Raw genomic sequence first — 9,812 nt, 5'->3', positions numbered from 1 at the left:
AGGTTGAATGGTAATGCCTGACCTGGCTTTTATATCACCTCACGTTTTGCTTCTTCCAGAAAGAAGAACCTTCTGTGACTCTTCCAAGACCCAAGAGTGCCTGATACTTGCTTTACTGGAATCTTGTATTGACTTTTGCTACTTTTTATGAACTCATCTGTTTCCTCAATAATATATAAGCTCCTTAAAGATGAGGATCATGTCATGCTTTTCCATTATGCTTCTAGGGCTTAGCATATCTCCTGGAATAGAATGGGTGCTAAATAAGTGCATTTGGTTGAATAGATGGATGGACAAAAGGAGTGGTAAATGAACCAGAGGAAGCCTGATAGCAGTAAGAGGAAAAGGCAAACTGTTTTCCCTCCACTCAAACTACTGAACACAACACTTCTGACATCAGATGTGTCAAAGTATTTTCACATACACCAACCATGCAATTCTTCAGCAGACACCAATAGGTTTGTCCTCGAATTCAATGTGATTATGACACTACCTACAAAGAGATAGTATCAGATCCCACAGGTTATAGTCTCAGTTCTACAAGGCTGCGTCCGCTTCAGATGCCAGTCACAACTCCCAGGTTGTGACCTATGATGGGCTATAAATCCGGGATTCCCGTAGCCCTCTCGTGGATTAATTTGCTAGAGTGGCTCACAGACCTCAGGGAAATACTTTATTCATACTTAGTTTATTAATAAAGAATATAATAAAAACAGCTAGGTAAGGAAATACATATAGCAAGACCTTGAAGGTTCCTACGTGTAGAAGCTTCTGTCCCCACTGAGTGAGGTACAACACCTTCCTGGCACTCAGAAGTGTTCATTAACCTGGACACGCTCTCAATCCCCTAGTTCAGGGGTCTTTACAGGGGCTTCATCACAGAAGCATGATGGGTTATTGACCATTTCCAGCCCTTCTCTCTTCTCCAGAGAATAGGGATGGGGCTGAAATCTCCAAGCTTATAATAATGGCTTCACCTTTCTGGTGAGGAGCTTCCATCTAGGAGCCCGCCAAGAGTCAAGATGCTCCTACAACCCAGGAAATTATGAGCTCTGTGTCAGCAACCAAGGCAGAGACTAAATATCAGAACCAAAGATTCTTCTAGCGCCCTTACTGCTCAGGAAAATCTACGGGTTTTAGGAGCTCGGTGCCAGGAACTGGGGACAGAGACCAAGAGCTTTTTCCTATTATTTCATTGGCAGACACCTCAAGTACCTTGTTTCACAAACCACTTCTGATTTTAGGACAGCTGCGGCGGATAACATATGAAAGCTTAGATGAAACTATCTCCCCTCACCTCACCTCAAACATAATCTGCATCTTTTTGCTTTCTGCTCAGGGCCTCTCTGATATTCCAGGAGCCTATTCTGTCTGCTTCAGCACAGTCCAGAAATACAGAGGGAGTTACATTCTCAGGGAAATCATCAGCCAAGAAGGGGCAAGGACTAGTGGATGGATGCCTCAGCTTTCTGCCTGTCTTCCAGGCAGACAAGTCTCAGGAGCATTCTGAGCATGCTTCATCAATCTCAGCAGAATGGAGCCCCTGTTGTCTACAGCAATGCCCTTGATACCACAACCTTATGCTTGGCTTTCACTCTTCTCATTCCTGCATGCTCCTTCCTGGGATTGTCTCCCAAATAAACTGCCTGCATTCAAGTTCTTGTCCCAGGCTTTACTTACATGGAAACCCAAAGTATCATAATATGAGACTCTCGAGTTGAGAAGAATGTCCAAGGACCTAAATGATGTAAGATATGACAGCCTCAGGAAATGTACATGAGAACGTACTGTATCATATATTCTACCACTGAATAAAATAACAAAGGGGCAAGCACTGAACATAGGGCTAAATTACAGCAAATGCTAAAGCATTTCTTCTTTTTTGGTGAATTTTCATCCTTCCTGCGTTGCTTCCTCTAGAGGCTGTGTGGGAACCCAGTGAAAAACACTGGCCTCTAAGCTACTCCCACCAACTTCATTCTGCTCAAAGGTCCCACACCAATAATCCTTTATAGGCATTAAGGCACCTTCATAAAAATCCAATTGTATTCCTAAGAAGGAGCCATTGTATTCCTGCCACCCAAAAAGGAAACTGAAGAGGCAGACAGAAGAAAGGCCAGAGTTTGGATAGAGTTTATAACTGTATAAGTCAGTGTTCTCCAGAGAGACAGATTCCACAGAATATAGGTGTACAGAAAGATATAGATACATGACAGGGGTTTATTAGGGGAATTGGCTGACACGATTCTTGTGACTGAGAAGTCCCACAACAGGCCATCTGCAAGCTGGAGACCTCAGGATGATGGTGCTGTGGCTCAGTCCAGGTCAGAAAGGCTCAGAACCAGGGAAGCTAATGGTGAAACTCTCAGTCTAAGTCTGAAGGCTTGAGAGTCGAGGTGGGAGGCGGGACAGTACACTGACTCAAGTCCCAGAGTCCAAAGACCAAAGAAACTGGAGTTCTGATGTCCAGGGGCAGGAGAAGAGTATCCCAGCTCCAGGATAGACAGGAGATTGCTTTTCCTCTGCCTCTTTTGTTCTGGCTTGGCCCCCTGCTGATTGGATGGTGCCCACCCCCATACCCTCACCAAGGCAGATCTTCCCCACTCAGTCCTCTGACTTCCAAATACATCTCCTCTAGAAACACCCTCACAGACACTCTCAGAAATAATGTTTTACCAGCTCTCTACACATGCATTAATCCAGTCAAGTTGACACTAAAATTAACCATCTCAATAGCAGAAAGTGCCTCTTAAGGCAGAGGTGGGACCACTAGAGAAGAGGGGCAGAGGATGGAAACCATTTACTTCATTCTTTCACCCAGGAACAGCCTTACTACTGAATATACCTATGTTCTAAACTACCGTACTGTCTGGGCTAGGGAAACTCTCCTTATTGATGACATTAGGCTTATCAGGAAAGCTTTTGTGTGTCAATCTCAGCTTCTCCTCCCCCACCACACACACACACACACACACACACACACACACACACACACACACACACACACACTCTTAAGCTGGAGAAGTTAATGAAGTTCACTCAACTCATAGGACTCTGGGAAAGCAACTGAGTACATTGTGAAGTATCAATCCAGCCGAGACACTAATCCATCTTTAATGTCCCATATCATTTTCCAGTGAAGTTTCAGCTGGGTATACATTAAACCATTTTAGTCATACAGCTAACCAACTAGTTGTATTTACTCTAATCATCCTACATTCAAAAGAAATTTAATTTAATGATAACATAAGAGGCCTGAATACTATTTAATCAAGGATAAAACACAAGAGACATGTGATAGAAAGACCCAGGCTAAGAAGACCTTTAATAATTGAAAAAAAGATTTAAGCTGTGAGTTTCCCGGTAGCCAAGGCAAAAAAGACATGATGGATTAGATGACCTTCATTATCAAATTTTAAAATGCTTAATCTAGAATGAAAAACAGTTTTGTCTTTTGAATCACAAACTAAGATTTTGTCTTCACATTTTCACATTTCCTGTGAAGGTGTCCTTCATGTGCCCTTTTTATATCAACCTTCAAAAAGCCTTAGAGCATAAGCTTAATTATTGTTCCAAAGAGACATTCCAAAGTGATATGACAATTTAAAGAAAAATTATACTACTCTCATTTTTTAAATGAAAATAGGCATAATCCCATGTTAATAAAATGTACAGATTTCCTTTTTTTTCAGGATAATAGAACCTAATCAGAATATGTAATGCCTACACTACTTAAAAAAAACTCTCCAGTATAAATTCCCTTTGTGAATGACTTCTCCCCAAACAATGAGAATTTGATGAAACTATCAATAATATACTATCAACTCCTTGACAATAGAGGTGGGTATCTAAACCAAACTAAACTAATGAGGCTTAAACTCCCACAAATTGAATTTTAAGCAGAAACACACAGAACCAAAGGAAATGGTGGCTGAAACCTTTGGAGAGCCATCCTAGACCCACAGAGACTGCTCCCATGCTCCTCCTGCCATCATTCTAGGAGCTTCTCCTGTGTCTATATATCCCAGTGCCTAAGTGTTCACCCTTTCCAGCTCCATGAGTCACCTACAGGATCCAGTTTTTAAATTTTCCCTTTTATTGGCTTCTGTTACTGAGTTAGTTTTCCTTTTTTATAAATAAAAATTGTTAACTGATAAAATTCTATTACTAGAAATCATGTTCTCATTCCAGTAAAAGTGTGGAAAATTTCCCTAGATTAATACCTCTGGTTTTTCTCCACTCTCTCTCAGTCCTTCTGATAGAGTAAAGGATCGGCCTGGTGAGACTGGGAGAAGTAACCAAGCATGCCCAATTCAGACCTTCTGGGGCCCTCTCTCCTTCAGACCCAGGCAATTTGCAGTAAGCATTGCTGAAGAGAGATCTAAGCTTGTCCTGTTCTACCACTGTTTTTAATACCCTCGATTCAGTGTCACCAAGCACATGTGGCTTCCATGTGAGTTTAGCGCTCCTGTCCACTTTGTATCTGCATAATAAACCTGAGTCTTTTCTCTTTGCATATGTCTCCTGCGACCCGCCATCTCTTTTTCCTTCTCTCCTCTCTTCTCTATGTGTATGTGTGTGGGGTGAACGGGGCATGTGGCACGCCGCACACGGTGTGTTGTGTGTGTGCTCTGACTTAGACAAGAGGGAATAGTGTTATTTATTAGGCACATCAAATCCCAAATAGAAAGCAGTGGCCATTTTTAATATGCAGAAAAATTTTGGAAATGAACTGAAAACTTCAGAAATGAATAAATAATGATGGATTGGGAAATACAGAGACTATGTTCACAAACTGGTTCTAAATTCAGTGTTCAGGGATCTAGGCAGAAAACAATATGACAAGTGGGAGATAAGCTTCAACTTCAGGTTAATTATACTTGTTTTGTGACTGTGAGCATGTCATGGTCACAATGTCTCATTTTTTCTTCTGTTCTCTGCTTACCAAAAGGAAGAATGGTTATAAGAGCTCAGACTTGATAAAAGATGTTCCCAGAATTGTAACTACTACTGTTAAAAACAACAAACACTGAGTTATTATGTTGGTTGTAAAATTTGTGAATGAATTTTGATAAATTCTAGATTGTATATCTTCTGTGTAAATGTCCCAGAAGGAGTTCTTATTCTAAAAAGTAAGACTCTTAGTAAGTGATTATATTTACATAGTGATCAAGAAGTAGTGATCAATAAAAGTTGCAATGGCTGATGTTTGGTGTAAAAAATGCAAGTTTCACTACAGTCTTGGTATTTATATCTTCCACTTTTACACACAGTACTAATTTATTAATATTATTGACTAACTGAATAAAATGAAAAATGATGTAACAAGTACTATAGTATAGTCTGTGCTGTCAGTCTTCTTTTGCCTACGCAAAATTTAGTTCCTTGATTTACAAAGTTAAATGCAGTTCCTGGGATAGTCATATATGTATATATGTATATATATCTTATAAATTTGAGTCTGCAAAGTTAGTATAGATACTGCAATTTTTCCAGGTCATATTTTAGTAATTAATCATTATAGTGATTTCACCCAAAGATATGAGATATCTTAAGGCTTCAGGTACAATGTGTAACAAAAGATTTGGGGACAGAGTGACCTCAAGTTAAATTACATAAGTGCTTTGAGACCTAGGTTTGATGAATTCAACAATGTGTAGCTCCTGTGCAAGAGGCAAGATCCACCTTCTTCCTGATGCACATCACTGTCCCTTTGAAATGCCAACATTAAATATGAAAAAAAATAAGTGGCCTTTCAGAAAATATGAAAAAACTATCATCTTAGAGAACCCTTGGCTTATCCAAGCATCCAGACTTAAAGTGAGCAAACATCACAGATCCTGCAAACATATTGTGTCTTAGGAAAAAAAAAAATCACAGCACGTGTATAACTCCGATAACACATTTGCAATTCTCAACTACTTTTTCAAACACCTTGTTTCTGTGAGAAGAAAAATCATTCCAAGTTGAGGAATTAGTGGTGAGTGAAACTGGCAACATTTGAATTCTTTACATGTCTATTCTTCACACTATATTTTAAACAAATTCTACTTAAAACAGAAACTCTAAATATATCTTGGACAGAATTTCTCTACAGTGGTGGCAAAAACAAATTGCAGCCCCACTACTGGCTCATCAATATACTAAAAGCCCCCAGTAGGCATACTAGTTAAGTAATAACATGGGGCTTGCTACGCAAATGCAGCTTCAAAACAACTGCCATGTTTTCAGCAGCATCAAAGTCATCCCTGATAAGCATGCAAACTACATGAAGACAGTGGGCCTGCCATGCAAACAGAACATTAAAACCAACTCTAGCTCTTCCAATCAGATTGTTATTCTAAGCCTGTTTTTATATACACTCTGGGTCCACTGCCATTTATCATTTATTTCTGTAAATTTTCTAAATAACCATATATAAGTAAATATAAATAAGTTTACCATAATCATAACAATAACTATACATAAATAAATGAATCATATTAATAAACATACTTGGCCAACGATATATTTTGTGGTATTATTTTTAGTACTTTATTTTCTATTTGAAACTTTCAGCAAAGTCATTTTAATTAAAAAAAAATTTTTGTTTTTGAAACATGGTCTTACTCCATCACCCAGGCTGGAGTACAGTGTCATGCATAATCATGGCTCACTACAGCTGTGACTTCCAGGATGCAGGGTGATTCTCCCACCTCAGCCTTCCAAGTAGTTGGGACTATGGGCATGTGCCACCACAGCCAGCTAATTTTTGTATTTTTAATAGAGATGGGATTTTTGCTCTGTTGCCCAGGCTAGTCTTGAACTCCTGAGCTTAAGCGATCTGCCTGCTTCAGCCTCCCAAAGTACTGAGATTACAGGCAATTAAAATAGTTTAAAAATTCAATTGTCAAAATAACAATTTAATACCAACAGATTTGATGTAGGATTCAAACCAATTTTGTCAAGTGGACTTTCCAGTCAGTTAAATATACATTCTGATCTATTCCGAGATGCATATTTTTGCAACTTCAGCATTGGTTTTTCTGCTTCAGCAAAGACATAAAAAATATACTGAAGATTTTCATCTGTGTTAGATGCGTTGCCAGTCCCAACACCCACTGAGAATTAAACTTTGCTTCTCTATCCCCATTTACTAATGAGGAGCCCAATGTTCAGAGCTGTTTAGTAGCCCGTTCGAGATCACAGTGACAAAAACAGAACACAAAGAAACTTGAAAATCATGTAACAGTTGCTACTGCAGACACAGCAAGTGTTAACGAATGATTTTGTTAAATCTCTTTCTCTCTCTCTCACACACACACACACACACACACATACCCCTCAACGGAACTGGTGAATCGTAAGATGCGATAAGCATGTAGTACACCTTGTTAGAAGGTGCCCGCGTAGTGAACAAGAAAACTTTGAAACCAGAGGTTATTAAAACTAGTAAGAAATAAAATCATTGTCCAAATGGAGAAAAGCAGGATCAAGGGATGGACAAGAGATGCAGAACTTACACAACTATAACTTTTGCTAGAAAGTAGTAGTGTCTTTGGCTAAATAGAAGTCAACGTGTAGACAACAGGGAGTGGGAGTTAAGGAGCCATATCTTGCCAGATGGTTGTTTAGTCCATGCCGGTTGTTTAGTCCGAGTTTAAAACAGTCATCAGGGAAGAAAAGAAGTAAAAACAACCTTTCTCTATATTCTTAGTAATGTACATTTAGCACAACTCATAATACAGAGGCTAAAGTGATGTATGGGTTTAACAAAAATAATCTTAGTTACTTGATAATTGTTTCAAAGAATACCTGCTCCAAGAGTCACACTTCGTTCCTAATCAAGGGCAACAACTGTGCCCCGTGGTCACCTCTCTTCAAGGTCAAGGAATATGAAGGGTGCTGTGGGCAGTACTTTGAACAAGAGTCAGGAACTCCTCCCACGTCACACACCTGCGTCAATGCCGACAGAGAGTGAGGGAACTGCCACAGTAAAGTGATGCTTATGTCCTGTTTCTGCCTGCTTAATCAGCCTCCCCACTTGAGGGAAATTAATTACACTATGTAGAAAAGCGAATGTATGTAAGTGAGAAGACTGAGGACAAGATTAAATGAAACAAAGGCTTCTTAGAAGGCTTGGAGGGGTTGAAGGGTGGATAAACTGCAAAATTCTCATTCCTTAAGGCTGAAATATTAACAACAAAAAGGAACATACACACACACACACACACACACACACACACACACCATTGATACCAAGAGCACTGCGATCCTACAGCTGCTGTAACCAAGCTGAATCTTAGAGGTTAATATTCCTCAGCCTCTTCAGCCTGCCCATCTCTTTTCACCCAGGAGTTTAATTTTAGCTCTGTATCACACTTTACAATTACACATAGACATGGGCATACACATGATATAATGATGTCATCGCTATGGTGGACGCACTCCAGAACTTATTCAGGTCACCTCAGACCCCGTGGGATACAATGTTGTTTACTGTCTAGTACCTCAGACTCTATTTACACTAGAGATGGCTGCCCAGAACCAAAGTGGAAACTCTGCCAAGGCCTTCCAGAGCGAAGAGATTAGAGATTTCTACGTCAGATGCCATGTAGTGACCAAAAAATGTATGTATGGTGACAAACAAAATTTTCCCACACTACATTGTAGGCAAGAGTGGTTTGGCATGCTCAGAGAATCAGGTATGCAGCAGTGTCTTACGAAGGCAATTCGTTTCAGAAACGTGGTTTTTAGGTTACACAGGAAATGGATGTTGAAGGCTTTTCCTGTCGTCGCTGCAGTTTTGATGATTGCAAGATGGGCTGGGGAACAAAGGCTCAGCAGAAATATCTCTGCACTTCCCTCAAGCCCAGCTGCTTGCCCTTGACATCTTGAAACTGGCACTTCAATGAGCTCTCAGCCTCTGAAAGCAATGCATGAAATGTAAGACCAGAAGCATCTATTTATTAAGCTTGGTCACTAAATTAATCTTTCCCTCTGGCCAGCTACGAAGTGGAGTTAATGAGGATGAAGCAGAGGCTGAGCTGGGACATATTTAGCCACAGGCTGTACCTCAAGGCCTCATTCCCTGGCCAAAAAAAAAAGAAAAAAAAAATCAGGACAGCTCCCTCCTGCCATCAAAAGGGCATGAAACAGATCTACGGGCAGAGAATTCAGGCAACTCTTCCTCACCCCACCCCCACCTTTTTATCTATTACTGAAAGCCTGGCAGCGTGATTGCTCCAACACAAAGCTTGCCTCCCAGGACTGCAGCCTTTTCACAGCAGTTGGACTTCTTCATTTGTAAGTTGATTGCATATTTATTGAGTCCCTCCCAGTGTCTGAGCACTGTGCACTGAAAATATAGCCGTAAACAAAGCCAAGTTCCTTTTCTCAGGGATCTTACAGTGCACTGGGGTTAAACAGGCAAGGACCCAAGCAAATACACACATATTTTCAGGCCATGATAAATGCCACAATAGCAGCTATGGCTTTGATTTAATAACAACCTCAGAGAGGTGGTCAGGGAGCGCTTCTCTGAGGAAGTGTCACTTTAGCTGAGCCCTGCCACACCTCAGCACCAAAAATACCCTCCAAAGAACGTCAAAGAGGAGAAATGTCCAGAGAATTCAATAAATCCCTGCTTTGATAAGTGCTCTTGTGTCTTATCTCCCCAATATCCTAAGGTGAGGTATTTATTATTGAGGACACTTGGGCACTGAAACCCCAGTGGGGCCACATGCTATAATGCAAAGAGAGAGAGAGAGAGATTCAAATTCCCAGCACCCCAATGGCTGTGTGGACTATATTATTAGATTTCTATAAGCCTC

The sequence above is a fragment of the Cebus imitator genome, unplaced genomic scaffold (genome assembly GCF_001604975.1).
Source record: "Cebus imitator isolate Cc_AM_T3 unplaced genomic scaffold, Cebus_imitator-1.0 Scaffold452, whole genome shotgun sequence".
In the NCBI taxonomy this organism is placed as follows: domain Eukaryota; kingdom Metazoa; phylum Chordata; class Mammalia; order Primates; family Cebidae; genus Cebus; species Cebus imitator.
This window is presented reverse-complemented; position numbering follows the sequence as displayed.